The 21,576-nt window shown below is 29.0% G+C and overlaps 1 protein-coding gene across 4 annotated transcripts in view; it reads left to right on the top strand.

Annotated features, from left to right (window-relative positions):
- Nucleotides 1–21,576, top strand: part of mamo (zinc finger protein 628-like) — a 122,175-nt gene that overhangs the window by 26,000 nt on the left and 74,599 nt on the right. The gene's annotated exons all lie outside the window — the stretch shown is intronic.

Genomic DNA, 21,576 nt, shown 5'->3' with positions numbered 1-21,576 from the left:
CGTTTCTGAATTTTTTTCATATTCAACGTAAATTTACTGAAATCATATGTAAAATATCTTAAAACAACTTTCAAGGATTATTTATCATTTTTATCAAGTTAAAGCAATGAGTAATTTTTTGTAAGGAACATTTTTAGTGACTGGGGTCTTAACCGTACCAATGTGCTAAGTATACACCAATGAGCTGTATTCTTATAAAGTGTCGCCATTGAGGGTTAATTCTTACAACAGAAAGTGTGTGAATGTTTCCATTAATTACACGATACATATGAATGAATGAAAGAATTTCAGGAAACAATAATTCACTCGGCTGATCACAGTGTTTAATTGCAAACAGTAGAAAATATTTATAAAACGATGATAAAGTATGATTGATTGATCAGTGAAACAGGATTGCTGTCAGACTCGCGTTAATTGTATATAGATAATTTAAATAAATCAATTACATCGTTCGGAAGATTGGTTGATACTCGATGATTGATTGATAAATTATTTTTTAAACGAAACGGTAATTGTGTTTCATAATCTACAAATTCAGAAATGATGTAGCAGTTTGCACACTATTTCTATAATTTTATCAATTTAGTTTTTACTTTTGATATCTGTTTACAGATGTTCTACTTAAAAATCGCCGAACAAATTATCATAAACACGCATTTAATCTTGTTTAACCACAAATAGAATGTATCAATAGATATTAATTAAATTCTGTCGCGCTATCAATTTAGATGGAAAAAAGAGTACACTTCTTTGAAAAGACACTCTGGTTTGCATAACAGGTTGACTGATTTATTCCAGATAAGGACATAAAACTTGTTCTTTGAAAAAAAAACTATTACCGTTAAAATAATAAATTAGTGAACACGAAACAAATTTGTACTTCATTTGAACGTTTAACAATTTCGCATTTGCATTTATCAGAAGATCTCTAATTATGGTTATTACATAAATACAGTTATTATGACATTTCTTACTGTATCAATTTATTAAAAATAATACACTTTTGTATTGCATATTACATTTCTTATATTTTTGTTGTGGGGATATTTATATTATAATTTTGTACATTTTTATATTTAAACAGAGCTTATTAAATATTTTAAGTTATTTTGGTATCAAATACATGAAGTAATACATATATGTATTCTCTGATGTCTGGGATAATTATAAATATAAATAAATGTAATACACTTAATATAAATCTAAATATATGTATAACATATACAATATACACATAAATTTGTGTAAATGTAAATATAAATATATAAAAATGTAATACAAAATACAAAATATATAACATAAATATAAATTCATAAAAATGTATAAATATGAGCATAAACATAACATAAATATAAACATATACAAATTTAAGAAATACAACATCAATATAAATATAACATAAATCTTTAAACTTAAAAAAGGAATTTTCCTCTAGAAAAGGACACAAGATTCGTGTACCAAACCATTAATATTTTATCTTATACAATTTCTATTGCTACAGTGTTTCATTAACTCTGTATCAAAATTACATCAGAACCAGCTCCACAATCAAAATTGTTAACTAAGATTACTTCATCTATCATATTAATCAGTGTCCTACCGTCTGAACTCGATTAACACGATACAGCCACCTTGAAATAATAAACATGTTCGTTACCCAGCAATTACTGCATTTGTACCCTAATCTCATTCAATAAATTTGTTTTATTGCGCCACTTGAAAATTCCAGAGCCATAAATTTGCAAGATTGATCGAATTGCGTGCAGCTGTTAAAACGAGAACAATATTACGTCACACATTATATATTAAATCATACATAATTAACGAAAGTACTTAACAAACAAAAATATTCTACGTCATCGAAAATATGTACAAGCTCATAACGTTTCACTCGTAATTCTTTCAAACCAAACGATAAATGGTAGCAAACGTACACGAAGAATGCGATGCAAAATGCGACGAGCTGTTTCACGGAAGAAAACGTAACGCGTTCGTTACATAGCAATTACTTGAAATTATCCGCTGATGATGTCAGTAGGATACGTGGCGATGTGAGATACACGAAATTCCGTTTCTTTGAAACGCGTCAAGACGCGAATCAAATGATTTCGAGAACGTAACGAGAGCTTGATGGAAAGGATTGCATGGCATATTCTGCAACGTCGTTTCTGTACTTCCTGGAATTCTTTTCGTTTTAACTTCAATTTGTGCACCTTATCGTGGACGTTGTCCTGTTACGTTACCAGAACTTTAACGATTAAATTCTGCACATTCTTAGCGCGTTGAATGCCATGAGGGTCAGCTGTGATCAACATCGGTATAACTATGGTGGCGGCCATTACGGTCGCCGGAGAACATTTTTCTACGATGTACAGTTCAGGAACTTTGAACTTTGGCCGATTTGGATAATTCAAGACGTGCGAATTTCGGAGTTTTTAAATTTAAAAATTTGGGAATTTAAAGATTTGATGGCTCTAATAAAAATTAATACTTTATAGTAAAAATGTAATAGTTACAATAAAAATTTGTTGTAATTGAGATATTTCAAATCTGGTGATTTGCGACATAGGAACTGATTATGAAACTGATAGAAAAGCATTTCAAATTTAAAAAACAATTTGAAAGGTGAAGTTAAAACCTAGAAGATTTAAGGATTTGGAAATTTATTGATAGGGTATTGTGTATGGATATTTCAGGAACTGAATAATTCAGATATTTGGAAATTTTTGAAATATTGAAAATAGGAAAGCTGGACATTGGGAAGTTGGAAAATTGGAAAATTGTGAAAATTTCAAAATTAAAAAGTTGAAAAATTGGGAAATTGGAAAACTGGAGAATTAAAAAAGTAAAAGACTGAAAAATTAAAAAATTGAGGAATTGGAAAATTCGGAGAAATCTGGGAAATTAAAAAATTAGGAAATTGGAAAATAGATAAATTAGAAAATTAGAGAATTGGAAAGTCAAAAAATTATAGAATTGAAAAACTCGAATATTAGGAAACAAAAACAAAGGAATTTGTTGGGTTTTTTAATTAATATATCTTTAACTTGTAATATAATTTTAATCTTTACGGATTACAAAACGTACGTGTGCATCGCACCACGCGCCACGCCACGATCAAGACTCCACTTTTCTTCTTTTGTCTCCCACTGCTGCCAACTCGAATATTATATATATTTCATACAAAACAATAGAACATAAATGGCGCGAATAATACAAAGCGCGACGCAAGTCTCCACAGAATTCGGAAATTAGAAAATTAGAAATCTTGGAAATTAAAAAATTAAGAATTTGAAAATTTAAGCAATTAAAAAGTTAAAAAATTGGAAAATTGAAAAATTGAAAAGTTGAAAAGTTGAAAAGTTGAGAAACTTAGGTATTGGACAACTAGAAAGATAAGAAATTAGGAAATTGGTAAGTTAGAAAATTGAGAATCTGTAAAATTGGGAAGCTGAAAAATTAAAAAATTGGGAAACTAAAAAATGTTGAGTTTAAAAAATTGAGATATTAGAAAAAATTAAGAAATGATAAATTAGAAATATTACAAATGCATGCAATTTAATAGTTGGCAATATATCACAAGTATATCGTATTATACAACTTTCATCCTTCATTCTTTCTTGAAATAATATAATATACGATTCTCCTTTCTCATTTAAATAAATCTTCTCATTTATTATCATAACAACACCGAATGCCTCCTCTTATTAAATAATACACAAAATATATCATCTAACAACCTCCACGTTTTTTTTAACCATTTTTGTAATCTTGACATAATAATTTTTCCAATAAAACTTAATCAACTTTACCTAAATAATATTTGTGTCCACAATAAAAGACATTCCTCAAAACAGAACAAATTTAAAACTTTTTTTCGATGTCAAATAATTTACGTGATAATTGCGTTCGAAACAGCCGATATACAGGGTGTTACCTGTAACGTTACTCACGATTTTTCTCCCACTTGCAGCCACCTTACGAAAAAAAGTTTAGAATAAAATTTGCAGGGTATGAAGTGCACAATAGATATTAGTAAAGCAAATTTTGAAAACAGTTTGTTCTCTTGGCAAAGTCAAGGTCACCTTGGGTTTCTTAAATAGGAACATATATTTTTTTTTATTCATAGCTTTAGAGGACATCGAGACGAATTCGAAACATATATTACATTATATTTTTATTAACATATTACTCGATTTACAGAAGTGGAAATGTGAAATAAAAGACTGGAATATTATGTGATGGAAGGCGGCATATGTTACATTTTGAACATGTAATTAAATAAAGTGTATTTTTCTTATATTCTAGTCGCGTGTTTACATTCAGTGATCTCTTTGGAACCAAATAATGGTTACCCTACCAAAGTCAAAAGCTAAGTACTTTACATTTTTCCACTTTTGTAAATCGAGTAATATGTTAATAAAAATATAATGTAATATATGTTTCGAATTCGTCTCGATGTCCTCTAAAGCTATGAATAAAAAAAAAAGTATGTTCCTATTTAAGAAACCCAAGGTGACCTTGACTTTGCCAAGAGAACAAACTGTTTTCAAAATTTGCTTTACTAAGATCTATTGTGCACTTCATACCCTGCAAATTTTATTCTAAACTTTTTTTCGTAAGGTGGCTGCAAGTGGGAGAAAAATCGTGTGTAGCGTTACAGGTAACACCCTGTATAAATAAACAAATTTTCGACAAATTAGATGCTTCCAGACGAATGATTAAAAGTTTTCAATAATCATCAAAGTCGCCGTAGACGCACGTGTATTGAAACGACATCGCTAACTGTGCGTTTAGCACAGCTCGAAACATAAATCAACATAATTTAACATGCTAATTAGACAATCGAGTGTTACCGTGACTTTGTAATTTGCCGTTGACAAGTGAAAAAGTATCGGTGATTTCGTTGAGAATACATTTATGCGATGAATTAATGCGTTCGAACACTATAAAATTACGATAAAGATACATTAAACGCTCGAGGCAGATTCCTTACACGTGTAATGCGTTACAGAAGAATTTGATTTCACAGTATTATATTGATTTCTGATGATTACTTAATGACCTTACACTTAATTAATACGTAATCGAGTAATTTTAACGTATAATTTATCACAATTGAACAGTAGTAAACACTATTGATACCCAGCGGTTTCTTAACTGTTTAAAAAATGTAAACCAAAGGGAAGAAGGTGTGAACTAATTATAGAACTTTTTGGAATAAACGTGGAGATTAATTCGGAATCTTTATCTTAATTAAAAAGTTTGATTACTCTTTGTAGCGTGATTATAAACTCATAAATCACTTTTAACGAGATTATTGAAGCCATCGTGTGAATTAGTTTTAATTGATCTTATTTCCTAAATTCTATCGCGCTATTTCATCTGTTATTGAAAAGAAGTACAAGTGATAGAATGCTTTTAGTTATAGGTATCGTATGATAAAAATTTGACTTACATTTTGTAATTTTCAAGTTTTAAATTTTTATATTCACAAATTTCTTAATTTAAAAATTTTCAAATTTAGAAATTTAACAATTTTATTTGAACATGAACTGATTAAATTAAATTGTTCGCACACAATATTTTCTCAATTGTGTAATTGGTATAAAATTAAAATTGTATTTAAACAAATTTGCAATTTTAAACTTACAAGTCACGATATAAAAATACTCGTCTTTGTATCAGTAATAAAAAGAAATAAACTGAAAAAATATGTTGCAATATTTATAAATGGAAGAAAGATGAAACTAATTAAAGTTTAGTGTTGTTTAAATTATTTAAATAGAGGAAATAGAAAACTAGAATATTATTTTAAAAATAATACAATACCCGATTTCAATAATATTTCGAAACATAATTTGCTGTTATTAATTACGTATCATCTTTCCATACTATTCAATTTCAAATTTTGAATTCTATTTTGTAATTTTTTGATTAACATCAGTTTTATCTCCGTCAATCGCCGATATATACGTGTTAATAAATTAGAAATTTCACGTACTTTTTTATCACCTTTTTTTGAGGCCAAAGTCATTTGAAATCCGAGAACTGTTTTTTAGGCAATAACCTGATATAATCAACTCAGTTTTTATTTTTCATCTGCATATCTATACTACACGCGTAGCACGTGTTATTTATCTCATTGATTATAACCATTATATCAAATGATGCATGTCATTTTACACATTTACTAATTAACTGAATATATTAACGGATTGCATTACGCAGATTACTAACCAATGAACCGATCACGCAACATTTCACATTCAAATGCACGCGTAATTGATCATACATACATATGTACATATCTATCACGATTACATACATATATTCACAAGTAATAATACATTTCAGCTTCTTTTTTATGATCTACGTGTCTTGCAGTCACAAATGATCAATGGCTACCGAAGGAAATTTTTTTTATAACAGTTTAAACTCTCTGAAATTATATAGAGTTTTGCAGAACCCAATTTTATAATTTGAGTTTCAAAACATAAATATTTGAAATTGACGATAAAGACATGTTTTGTAAAATTTTAGGAATCAAATTGTAAAGTCGAGCTGTTTAGAAATCTTTATGATTATCCAAACAAATATTAGCAAAAAAATATTTATTTTTTATCGCAAAATATTTAACACGTTCACGCCGGGGCGAATATTTTGTTTTGCTTCGTGGGGCGGCGCGACATTGGTGCTCCTTCGAAGCTTCGAACCCGCTAAATACGAAATCAAAACAGTTTTGACATTGATTTTCAGAACGCACATTTCTTGCATCAAGTGTAAAGGCAGATAAAATTATTTTTTCTTCTACAGAGGCAGTTAGCACTTTTCCTTTTTGAATTTTTCATAGAGAAATCAAAGAATGTGAAATAGAAAAGAAAAAACGGTCAAGAAAACATACATTTTCTAAAATCGTTCAAAGGGGCTGCTAGAAAAACAAGGAAACGATGTAAAGAATGTTACAAACAATTATCAAAAATACAAGGTAGATTATACGCCGTGAAAAAAAGTGAAAAAGTAAGAACATATTGTAAAAGTTGTAAGGGCCAGCCCGCATTATGTTTAGAATGTCTTAAAAAGTTGCATGCTTATAAATAAATAATTGTTATCAATTTAAAATATTGAATGTTAATGCTTATAATACTCAATTTTTGTTTATAATGTTGACAAAAAAAAAATAAACTTATTTTTTGAAAACCCACCTGTGATGCACGTCGCCCCACGGAACAGTCAAGCGTGACCCACTGATGGGTCACACCGGCGTGAACGTGTTAAACAATGTAATTATATTTCTATATAACATCAGATATCTAAAATTGCTTTATGAATATAATAAGCGTAAAATATTATAAGTGTACAATTTTAACCATACCTTTCTATAATAAAAAATATTAAGATGATCGGAGGCCATATAACGAGAGTTTACTGTTTACTCAAATTGTTTAATAAATGAATCCCGTAACTTTTAACCGAATACCTACTAGTTTATATTTATACAACAATGTTATGTTATATTTGATTTTAATTTGAAAATACAAGTGCTTTTTTGTTATCCTGAAATATTTAGGAATTTGCATGTCAATAAATTTAAAAAATATTGGAAAACACTAATAGATAAATTCTTTGTATTTGATGGTGTTGGATAATGTTTATTATCTAATAGTATTTAAATCGTTTATTAAAAGAAATAATGGTTTTATCATAAATAGCCTCATCTCTAAATGCCTCATTTTCAGAATTAATGAGTCATTCGAATCGTTAAATGAACGATTATACTTCAGTTGTTGTTATTCTTTTTTTTAATTTCTTTGAATCATTTTTGTCTAAAGTGTTTTCGTTTTTAGATCTCCAGGATTCAGTAATTATGTAGAATAGGTATATTTCCAAATTTTTATATTTTTTTTGCAAATTTTTTTGAAAAAAAAGTGTGTTATGAATTCGAGAACACAATCGGAGGAGGTTAGGTTAAGCTAATTTACTTTGCAAATAACCTAACCTAACTTAACCTAACTTATTTATAAAGAAGGTGAACTTAACCCAACCTAACCTTCCCAGACTGATAATCATTGTCAGATACAGAACGAAGCTATTTACCAAGAAAGTTACAAAAGATATAAAAATTTGGAAAAGTATGCTGCATAATTGCCCAAAATTCTTCTTTTATTACCAATTCTCATAGGTCTTATTCTTATAAACATAATAAAAATAACAAAACTTCTTGGAACGAGGATTTTATTACAATAACATTATCCAGAAAAGTATTTTTATTTTCTTATTATGAATTACAACTTCGCTTCCAAACGCATTACAGCTATAATATGAAATCATTACGTGTCATATTTTCTTTAATAAAATAAACCACAATTCGCAATTAATTTTCAAATAACAGTAAAATTGTTAAAGGGTTTTGTGGACGCATATTAAAACAAATGACTTTGTTTAATATTTATTAGAAAGTGAAGTAGGACTTGCATGTTGATAGTAAAATCAATGATATCTAGGCAGAATTACAGATCTTCGCTCATATTGAGGTTATGTCATCAATATTATACAATTTATAATTTTTTACGGTATTGTTGGTGTTGATAAAATTTACTGGGGCTAGGTTGTATTGTAATATATCAGTAGTGATACCTAGACCGACCCACCGATACTCGCTCATATTGAGGTTATGTCACTATTAGTATACAATTTATAATTTTTTATGGTATTGTTAGTATTAATAAAACTTACAGGAGCTAGATTGTACTGTAACATATCAGTAATGATACCTAGACCGACCTACCGATACCCACTCATATTGAGGTTATGTCACCATTACTATACAATTTGTAGTTTTTCACAGTATTGTCAGTATTACTAAAAATCGGAGATAAATCATATAGTAATATATTTGGTTACTCACACCACTTTCAAAAGAAACATCTTTCCAATACCACCCTCCATAAGCGCCCTTTCCACCGTCCAAACATTAAGAAGTGCGATTAAAATATATTAAGTTTCTTCTATTGCTACCATTATCCTAATTTTATTCAGAAATGGTCTTAACACTCTTTAAAAATAAACGGCTCATTTATTCGTGCATAATTTCGACACGCAGAAAAACCTCGAGAATTGTGTATATGGTAAATAAATAAATATTCCGAGCGGGCGAAAGTTTCAGCTGAAAATCATGGCCGAAACGAAGCGAGGCGAGGGTGCGAATTACATCTGAATGGAAAGTTAAACGGCGTCACGCTTGTAAAAATAACAATGAACTGTAAACGTTTCGATGTTGAGCGAAACATTTTCACAATCGTGCGATATGAAAAGGGGCAATTAAGCTGAGTTTAACTTTCAGTGACGCACAAAAAGCGTGTGCCGAGCAATTTTCCACTGTACATACACTGTCTCGGTCCTTTTCGTTCTGCTGGAAATTTTTGCCATTTTATTTCCCTGGAATCTCGCAACCTGCTATTTTTTTCTTTCCTCTTTTTTTTTCATTTCGTTTTCAACTACACCCCTGTACGGTGTAAATTTGTACCGGTGCAATGTGTTGCAACGTATTTTGAGTTAAACATTTATTTGCACGTTAACGTTCTACGGATATTAAATTAATCACTCGCTGCTTTAATTTACTTTAGCATTATTTCGTTAAATATTTGCCGGTTAGGGAAGATTATAACGTGTACGGTATTTCGGTGCTGAACTATGAGCATTTATACACGTTATATTTTTAAACTGTAGGTATTTTACTATGCTTTCTAGTATTTTATTGGACTTCTAAAATTTGTAGCTTTTGTTGCTTTTTAGAAACGGAACGTTACTTGTTTTAATATTTAAGAAGTGATGATGGGTATATTTAACAAGTTTATGTTATAATAGGTTTAGGATAGTCATAGATATATTGAAAATTTCTCAATTGAAGTTTCTTTGCTTTGTACATTTAACGGTTGCAGGATTGGCAATTTGAAAATCTGAAAGGTAAAAAGATATGTTATTTTAATTTTCTAAATTTTCAATTTTTCAATTTTTCAATTTTTCAATTTTTCAATTTGTCAATTTGTCAATTTTTCAATTTTTCAATTCTTCAATTCTTCAATTTCTCAATTTCTTCATTTCTTCATTTCTTCATTTCTTCATTTCTCCATTTCTTCATTTTTTCATTTGTCCATTTCTTCATTTTTTCATTTCTCCATTTCTTCATTTTTTCATTTCTCCATTTCTTCATTTCTTAATTTCTTGATTTCTATATTTCTAAATTTCTATCCTATTAAGTTACTATTTTACTCAATTACAAAATTATCAAGTTACTAAATTACCGAATTATTATGTTCCTGTATTTTTGTATTTCTAAACTTCAAAACTTCTAAATTTCTAAATTTTTACATTTCTACGTCTTCAAATCAATAAATTACGCAAATTACAAAATTGCAAATTACAAAATTACAAAATTACAAAATTACAAAATTACAAAATTACAAAATTACAAAATTACAAAATCACAAAATTACAGAATTACAGAATTACAGAATTACAGAATTACAGAATTACAGAATTACAAAATTACAAAATTACAAAATTACAAAATTACAAAATTACAAAATTACATAATTACAAAATTACACGATTACAAATTTACAAAGTTCTAAAATTCAAAAATTACAAAGTTACAAAGTTACAAAGTTACAAAGTTACAAAGTTACCAAGTTACAAAATTACAAAGTTATAAAATTACAAAGTTGCGAAGTTACGAAGTTATAAAGTTACAAAGTTACAAAGTTACAAAGTTACAAAGTTACAATGTTGCAAAATAACAAAACTACAAAATTATAAACTATATTCTTATATTTTTTCATTTCCAAATTTCTATATCTCTAAATACCCAAACCATCTTTCTAAATCCCTGAATTCTGAGTCTCCACAATCATAAACTCCAAATTTTTTAATGCAAGTATTCAAGCAATGGGAAACTCTTCTCTAAACCTAAATATTTAAATATTTACATACGAAAATTCCAAAAATCGAAAGATCTAAAATTCTAGAATAATACATTAATAGGCACTATTAACTCGAAAATTCCCATTAAGAAAATTCAATAAGCAGTACATGGTCTCTGTCGGCAATGATCAACCGAAGCGAGGAAGTACTTATCAGTCGATCTTGTATGCCTACGTCACACGCACCGAAAGGGTTAAAGGTGTTTGTTCGTCTCACGTTATCCCGCAGGTTGGTACTCTCGTTACATAAGGCGACACGTACACATGCCTTCGTTATTTATGTCATTTCACAGGTTTTCTTTGGGTCAATCCGTTTAGAACGGTGCACGCACGTGTGTCCCGACGCCGACGCCGACTGAACCGTGGAATCGGTTTAATGTTAAACAGTTCGCCGGCCAGCTACGCAATTAGATTACACTCGTGTACGATAAACGATCAAGGTATGGTCTTCCTGGTCGCGATTGGCTCGGCTTTCACGAGAAACTCGTGGCTTTTCGTGAAATCGACCACGCGATCGGCTCGTCAACGTTGATTTCTGGCTCCAGCCACGAATCACCGATTTCTACTTTACCCTTTTGCTATTGAAAGTGACTAGTTTATTGCTGTAACTAGGATCCTTATCTGGAAGGGTTAAGTTTCAATAGTCACGCGTTATATCGCCACAAGATTGGGCGTTGTGCGTTATATTACCGAGCGGCTTCGTTTTATGACCGCGAGTTTTATCCCCATGCGTTGTTACATTTTTGGAACAATTTCTAAATGTATGAGATTTTTTCAGATTTCGAAACTCTTGAATTTTTCGATTTTTAGGTTTACAAGTTTGTAGATATCGAAATTTTCGTATTTTAAAAATTTTTCATTTCTGGATTAAATTTTGGAATATCTGAATATTATCAGATTTCCTAAGATAGAAATTAAAAATTGTTCAAACCTTCAAAAAGCATAATTTTCAAATTTCTGTTTTCAAATTTCCCAATTTTGGAATACTCAAATTACCAAATATTGAACTTTATTAATTGAATCACCAAATCCCATATTTCCAGACCGCAATATTTCTAAATTTTCGAACTTCAAAATTTCCAAATTTCATCAATCTAAAATCACTAACTTTTCACGTTTGAAAATATCCAAATTACCAAATTTTGAAATTTCCAAATCTTCATATTTCCAAATATAGAAATTATTAACATTTCAAGCCGTCAAATTAAAAAATTTCCAAATTTCTAATTTATCAAATTTGCCAATTTTTAAATAATTTGTAACTTTTCAAATCGTCAAACACCTAAACATCTATCTCCATTTTCAAAATTCCCAAAATTTCTGAATTTTCGAATTTCAAAATTTGAAATATCTAATTTTAAGTTTCCGAATTTCCAAACTCCAAATTTTCAGAACCTTAAATTTTATATACGATATTACAAGACAATAATTATTAAATATCTCAGATTATTTACACTATTTTACATGCTACATCAATTAGCATAAATCAAGAATTTTAAAAGGTACAAAATAAAAAATTACTATATTACATGAGAACTAGTGTTTAAATAGGTAGAGTCTATTGCAAATTTGGCGCACACGCCTAAAGATATGCTTAATTACATGCAATAAAAGATAAGTTGTGTCTAGGCAAATCTTAAGCTATATTTAAACATTATCTCCTGATTTGGCGACAAAACACGTGCCATTCTATATAACATCACTTTGTTTGAATCGCGTTTACATTTTTTGTATATACAGCTGCGTATTTCGACTCACACAAAATTTTATAAATTTTACAAAATACACACAAATTAGTGCATATGGCAGTGGCTCCCAACTTTTTAACTATACAATAAAAATTAAATTTAAATCGGAACCAGAGTTACATTTGAAATTAAACAAAATAGAATTAAATATGTGGCAACAGGTTCTTTTTAATTCTAAATAAAATTAAATACTGTAATTTTTAAATAATTAAATACAGGACTGTAAATAATAATTCAGATGTGTATAACATTAGGATGTGGACGGAAATCTTTATTTCTATATGTATAGTATTTTAGTATTGGTGTTAATGTCTTTCATAGTATTGAAGTATTAATAATGGACCTACCAAAGCATGATATGCACTACATTTAAAATTAAAAATGAAGTTTATAAAGACATAAACAAACGATTGAACATAAGATCGTACACACGTTAATTGCTTATCTTCATGAAAAGCAATGTAGATTTCAAGAAAAGCATTTTAACAAATTGTGTAATTTTTAGTTCGAAATTTGTAGAGTAGTGATATGAATGTTTTGGTAGTTTTGGGGTTAATATTTATTACTATATAAAATTCTAATGTTAGCATTTAATTCTATATGTATAGTATTTCAGTATTAATATTTCAGTATTATCATTATACATTGTTGCTATATTAATATTTATTTCTATAAAGTATTTCAATATTAGTACTCACTAGTATTCATTACTATATGCTACTTTAATATTAATATTTATTTCTGTATAATATTTCAATATCATTTTAATTCAATGTCATTATTTAAATTTCATTAAATACTAACATATGTATAATCGTAGTCTACTCAGCAGATACTGTTCCCAATTTTCATTTTAACAAAGTATCATTTTAACTTGTATTATGTTTCAATAATTTTGATTACTACATTCAAAAATAACAAACTGCACAACATTCCATTATTTCACACGGTATATTTGCCTCCTGTTGAATAGAGTCCCTTAAAAGTAGGGTCTGCCTGCAGTCTCTCCTAACCCCCGCCATAACCATGAACTCAATAAAAACCGAAGAGTTGCACTCAGAAATCTCTTCTCGCAAGATAAGTGTTAGAAGAAGGGAAACGTTTTTGCGAATAAGACAGAGGTGTGCGTTTGAAAGTGCAAAGGGAACGTTGCGAAACAAAGCGACCGGTGAGAGGCAAAGGTCAGCTGGGCGCATCGTTGCACGCTTAATTTGCAAGAAACGTGCGGCTCCTGTTATTTTTCTTTCGGTTTTTCTTTCACTTCGTTGCTTCTCCGTTTTCCTATCTATCATTCGTCCTTAATCCTTTTATCCCTGAATTTCATCAAACCAAAATTGAAATGTACGAAAAGATTTATGGAATCTTTGTACGGAAGATTTATTTGGGAAAATTTTATTATTTCGGAGACGTGAAGGGTATAGAAAAATATTTGTGACAAATTTGTATAATATCAAGAGTGACATGCTATATTTATTTATTAATTTTATTTGTTTGGCGATATTTACTTATTTAACCCTGTGACTTTCAAATGTGAAGGTCGTATTAAAATATTTTATTTTGTATGGTAGAAATATATTGTATAGTACATATACCAGATGTATATTGTACAATACACATCACATATTGCATAATATTAAATATATAATGTATACAATATACATAATATACATATAATGTAATTATAGGTGAATGCACAATTTTTTTGAAAATTATAAAGTACAGGTAACCCTCCTATAACACGATAGATAGGTTCCTAGAAAGTGCTGTGTTGTGTGAAACCGTGTTGTATGAGACCCAGAGTCAGTACAAAAAGAAGGGTTACGTGCCAAAGACTTATTAAAAACAAATATTTTTGCGTGATCGTTTCTAAAGTACCCTTCGGAAAAAACCGTGTTTATGATCGAAAAGTGGCCGTTGAGAATGAAGCGAAAATTAACTCTAAATTTATGGCAAGACATGTAGTAAAATTAATAACTGGAAAAACCCGAAATATTTTGATTCAAAAAACGGCTGTCTAACGGACTGATTATAAATAAACTTTCGGAATCCTCACCCAGATGTACCCAGGTGAGACACTTTTGTTTTAAAGAAATACCTACTTTCCGCAATATTATATCTTTTAGGCGGCAAGCCTCGCCGCGGCTGTAGAAGTACATTGTTGTACAAAGGTTTTCGCAATTTTCTTATTGTGTTAGAGCGAAACCGTGTTATAGGATGCCGTGTTGTCGGAGGGTTTCCGCAATTTATGAATCGTGTTATAGCGAAACCGTGTTATAAGATGCCGTGTTGTAGGAGCGCTACCTGTATATTGAAAAGTATTAAAGTATACAGCCATAAAATTTGGCAAGATGTTTTCAATTTAAAAATTACATGTTCCGTACAAAAAATTTAAATATTTTACAAATCTTTAGTATTTGAATATTTGCTTTATTTCTTGAAGAATATTTTTCGAGGACTTGATACTGATTTTTTGACTAGACGTGCATCATTCAAGTTATTACTATAATAGTAGAATACTTCACTTATCATTACATTAACAAAATGTTAAGAATTGAAATTCGTGAAAGAAAATTGGTATTTGTTTGTAATGATTGTTTATACAAAATATAGTATTTTTAATTCTATTGCATTCTTCATACAAAGTAATGAATTTTGAATATCTCAAAAGTTAAAATCCCTTTGTTGCATTCTGCTGTAAATGTACTATGAAATTCTTGTACTTTGTCAAACATAAATGGAATAGCAGTAATTACCAGAATTATTGGAAACATTTATTATTTTTTGGAATTGTGCTTTTTTACTGTATCCCCTCAAAAACATCAAAAATAGACTCATTTAATAAAAAATTATTATCCATTATTCCTTTACTGATGTTACTTTCGAGCTTTCTAAAATATATTACTTTTATGCAATTTAAAAAGTCATTCAAGAAAGAGTATTTATTTGATTATTCCTATTCGTATGCATATGTAAACATTCCTAAGTCAACTAAAATATCTAAAATAAATTTTATTAATAAAAAATAATTAACTGATACTTTCCTCCTTTTAGTTTATTTATGACAGTTCAAGTATATAGTATTTTCCACAATAGAAAATATGCAAGGAAGGGTATATATGTAAATATGCAGAAAATAACAAAACTATCTTCTTCTCTTCTCTTCTATCATCTTCTATTCTTCTTAATTTGATAATAAAGAATAAATTTCTAGTTACAATTTGTGAATTCCCTAGCAGCGCCTTGTGAAAGCTACGAGCAACTCAACGACAAATGGGTTGCCATCGATTGGGCGCTGCTTCAAAATTATGCAAATAATCATCTTCCAAAAATTTCTACCTTAAATAACGTCTTGCTTTAATTTTCTATAATTTAATTTAATTTAATTTCCTATAATTACTTGAATAACGCACGGGACGTGATAAGACACGATAAAAAATGATAAATCACATAATTTGCCTTTTTTAATTAAACATAAAAGTGAATATTATTAAACAAAACTGAATTTAATGAATATTAATCAAATCGCTATTAACAATTTGTACCTTGAAGTAATAAATTAGTATCGAGTTCGTTTGCGTAAAATTTCATTCAGTTTCCAGCGATGGAAAATATACATGAAGAGCGAACGTAACATGCACATCACGTTTCAAAAAAAGAGAACAATGCTGATTGGAACAAAGTTTATCCTTTGCTTGTTTCCTTGAATACAAAATTTGTTCAGCATGTAGTATCTGTACAAAGTAATTTGCTACAACGTAATATCAAATTTGATAATCCATTAACATTTGTCTAATATTTTGTTCATATTTATCTGATATAATTTGTTGATAGTTATTTAATATATTCAGTTAATATTTATCTAACACAATCTGTTAATAACTGTCTCATATAATTAATTAATATTCATCTCATATAGTCTGTTAACATTTATCTCACATAACCTAAAAACACTTTTTAATTGATCTTCAAAATCACTACTTGGAAAACATAACTTAGAAATCTTCTACGTATTTTATTAAACATCGCATAATATTTCTGTTAACCTTGTTATATTCTTTCCTTTTGTAGCATTCATTAATATATTGTTATTAGTTTTGAACAATTTACAAAATGGCGGCCGCCACTCGTAAGTAGCATAAAATAATAGATATTCAAGGTAAAAAATTGCAGGTCTGCACGAACAAGGGTGAACGCCATAAATAAAAAGTTTACGTATTCATTCGATGATAGGTACGAGAACGAAAGTGACCTAACTGTAATTTAGAGTTTTCAAGTTCTTATAAACATGTACTTAAGTGTGTTGGATGGACACAAGTTATATTTGATAGACACGTTGCGAACTTATAATTGCATTTCTATAGACAACTTCGAAATCGTATTTATAACAGAAAAATCGTACTGTCGTAACAGTTTAAGCTTAACTCTTTTAAACGTCCAGAAAAACGATATTAAAATAAATAACTTTTATTTGGAACTTGACAAAATCAAATAATTGTATTTAAGAATTTTCGAAACAATTGAAGTTTGAAAAGATTGAAGATGTAAAGAATAATAATCATACACTTAACAATTACATTTTAATTCTCAATTAAGAGATATTCAGTTATTGATTGTATTTAATTATTTAACTAATAATGGGATAATTAAAAGAGATCATAATTCTGATATAACATAATAAAAAAAATTACATTTTCTAAATATAACAGTTTCATAGCAAAAGTGCTCTATGGAAATGCTGATCAAGTACTCATTACTGAATGTTAGATATAACTAGCGACATAATCGTATCACGAGTTATCCTTATTAAACATAACCGCAATTAAACTGTATTCATCATAATTAAGGTTAAATTATCTATTATACAGTTAGAAAGTAGAAGTTTATTACAGTTAACTAACTATCTCTACACGTTCTCCCGGTACGAAATTCGTTACCATTTCATAGAATATTAATTCATTGAACCTTATATAGTCTGAAAATAATCAATGTAATTACAGCACGATGCTATATTTAGACGAATAATAGCTGCCATAGAAATACGCTTGATATTTCAAGAACATCGAACGTAAAGACACGTTTAAGAACACATCGTTTCACTAGTTAATGGGTTAATACTTTTTTATAACTCCTTGTAGATCTATTATTTATTGTACTGTGATTTCTCAAAAACTAGAACTAGTATTTTGTTTATTTTAGTGTGACAATTATATACTTACAATTTTAATCTGAAAACTGGTGGTTCTAAAAATTAAAAATTTGTTTAAAGAAAACTTTTTATTTCTTCATTTATGATATCGAAAGAGGCTTTATTTTTGGATTAGGTGGGTTGATATGATAATATTTTGGAAATATAAAATTTGCAATTCAATTATTTGTACCGTAAAGTTTGTATATATGTATAATCTTTTTTAAATTGATGAACTGAATTCATGGCATATTAGATAAATAAATGAAATTATGTATTTGTAATAATAATTTCTATATATGAAGAAGCAATGCACGTCCTCGTTAATATTTCTCCAATTGTATTATGTGTAATTTAAATTAAAAAATAGGGAAATGTAAACTGTAACTTAAAAATCTGTAAGCTAACTGTAAAGTGAAACTTAACTATTTCAAATAAAAGGGACTGTTATTATAAAAATGATTAAAATATTTAAATTGTAATTAATTATAAAAATCATTCAAATAGAATTATGTATGGAGAACAGTTGTGACATTTATTTAAAATTTATTATTTGTTTATAGAAAGGATTGCATTTATGTAGAAAACAAGGTCAGAAAATATAAATTGGAGTGTAATTGCAGTTATTAATCATTTTTATACAAAGCGATAAGTATTTGTGTATACAAATTTTTATGGATAAATAATATTTTGATAACTTGAGAAAATGGGAAAATTTTAAATGATAAACTTGAAAATTTTAGGTTTTGAAAGTTTAGATGATTGAAAATTGGAATTAATTGAATAGGGATTTAAGAAATTGAAAATTAAAGAATTCGAAAGTACGTATTTTGGAAATATGCAAATTTGGGAATTAGGATATTTGGTAATTTATGAAGTGAAATATTTGGATATGTGGAAAATTTTAAACTGAGGAACTCATAATTCCAAAATTAGAGAATTGGGAAGTTTGATGATTTTAAAAAAATCTGGGAATTCGGGGATTTGGGGACTTGCGAATCTGGGAATTGAAAAATGTTTAAATTGGGAGATCTGGAAATTGAAAAATTGTACAATTGGAAATATAACAATTTTGGAACTTAAAAAATCTGAATTTTGGGAAATTGATAATTACAAAATTTGGAGAATGAAAATTTAAAAAATTAACAATTTAACAATTTTTGAAATTGGAGATTTAAAATTTAAAACTTTAACTTCTCAAAACCCGAAATTCACAAATTTTTGAGTTTTAGAATTTAGAAATTTCGAAATTTATAAATCTAGAAATCTCGAATTTTAGGATATTAATTCGATAGCTTAGAAATTTGAAAAAGAATAATTCGGAAATTCGGAAATTTGGTAATTCAGAAATTCAGAAATTCAGAAATTCAGAAATTCAGAAATTCAGAAATTCAGAAATTCAGAAATTGAGTAATTCAGCAGCTCACTAATTCAGTAATTCAGTAATTCAATATCCCAGTAATTTAAATATTCTTGAATGTACACAATCAGGAATTTGAAAATTGTTATACTTGAAACCAATTTAAAATTTCTATCACATACGTACATACGTACATAAAGATACGACAAAGTTCTACTACCTATGCATCTCGCTATGCACTCCTCAATACGAATCATCCGACATACAGACGTTCAATTTCAAAATTACAAATGACCAACAGTATTAAAAATTCTACTTTCCCAGCTACTTCCGTCTTCAGTGAGAATAAAAATTATTCAATCCGCAAATAATCCGCTAGCAATTTGGACCACGTGAAAATGTTCTCTTTATTATTACGATACGTTCCGTGTATTATCACGTACGTTCGCGTTATCGCGTAGCGGCGGTATCACGCGAGCATCGCGAGTCTTTTATGCACGGCATCGTATCCGCGGACGTGTCACGCGAACACGCGTCCCAGCCGCTTCTCGTACGTGGCGCAGATAATTATACTTACGTGTACGCGCGTGTGTAATTGTGCGCACATGGCCATGACACGTGCGTGCGAGAACACGCTCTCACAGACGCGGCAATAAATACGGTACCGAGCCGGACAAGCATAATGAATGATAAGAAGGGACGTGGCGTTATCGTCAGCTGATATCGGTCGGGCATCTTCGCTACCACGTGGTCCGTGGCCGGAATCGAACGATGCCCGCGGTAAGAAATACGCGCCGTAAATAAATCGCGCCGGAACTGCGCGCGCTTTCGCAGACACTGATTCGCGGCGCAGGAAGTTGCGTCGGTGCTCGAGTCTTGCTGCGTGAATCGGAGATCATTATCTGTTATCTTACAAATGTACGATGTTATTGTGTGGGAGTTATTACTATTGTTTAAGGGACTTTTAGAATGATAAGTAGGGAATTACTTATGAGTCGATATGTATCTAGATACTTAAATATTGAGATTCTGTATCAGTAAATAATTATGTACTTACATCCCAAAATTTATTATTTTCAAATTAGTATTATATTTTCACAGATCTTTGTATTTTATATTTTCAAACCCATAAACCCCCATATCTCTGTATTTCCAAGATCACATATTTTCAGATTTTTATATTCTCAAAATTTTCAAAGTCAGAAATTTCTGTATTTCTAAATCCTTATATTAACAAACTACTATACTTCCTGATTGCTCTATTCTCAAATTTCTACATATCCAAACCCTTGTAAACCCTTGTAAATTTTTATATTTCAATATCCCTTTTCATCCAAATCTATATTTTCAAACCTCGAATTTCAAATGTCCAATTTCCTATATCCTCAAATCCCTAACATTCTTATATCCACAGATTGTTAATATTAATAGATTTTCAAATCTCTTTATATATTCCTACACCTCCAAATTCCCAAACCCTGGTACTTGCTCTATATCCCTAGATTTTTAAATCCCTGGATTCTTAACTTTCTGAATCCATATATTCAAAAATATGCAATTAGTACACAACTTTGCGATATATCATCAAGGCAGTTTTTTATTTATTCTCCCATCCCTCATTTCCTGTTTCTTCTTATTCGATTAAATTAAATTTAAAATGTCGTAAATGATTAAAAACTGATTTAATTAGTTTTGATGCTAATTAACGACTCTGACTTGCTTACAACATGTACGTACTAATTTGCTTTTTGAAATCTTTGCTTTTTGAATAATTACTTACATTTATAGTGGAGTGTTGAAACAAATATTCAATTGTATTCTTTCATTTTTTTTAAGATGTAATATTAAATGTTGTTATTAATTTCCATGAAATGTTCTCTATATATTTGTTTCATATCTTGTATATAATCTTACAATTAGTTTAACAATCTTGAAAAAGATCATACATAAAATTATCAGCATGTAATTATCATAAAATTAACATATAATTGCAGTAGAAGAATTACATACAGGTGGACGAACTAAAAGCGATTCAAAATTTCATAATAATATTCTAAGCTTGAGGATATCTGAAATTTGCATGTTTAAAATTAATTTTCAAAATGAATTCGTATTCAGTAAATCATTCAAATACAGGGTACATATTTATTGTATTTAGAGATTTACAAGCTTAAATCATCTAAAATATAACATACGTCTGTTAAGTTCGAGGATATTTAACACTCTCTTCGAAACAACAAATTTGTCTTTTACTACCTTAATTTTTTTAAGAAATCATGAAACTATCTATCACACGGTTAT

The sequence above is a fragment of the Megachile rotundata genome, chromosome 7 (genome assembly GCF_050947335.1).
Source record: "Megachile rotundata isolate GNS110a chromosome 7, iyMegRotu1, whole genome shotgun sequence".
Lineage (NCBI taxonomy): Eukaryota > Metazoa > Arthropoda > Insecta > Hymenoptera > Megachilidae > Megachile > Megachile rotundata.
This window is presented reverse-complemented; position numbering and strand designations above follow the sequence as displayed.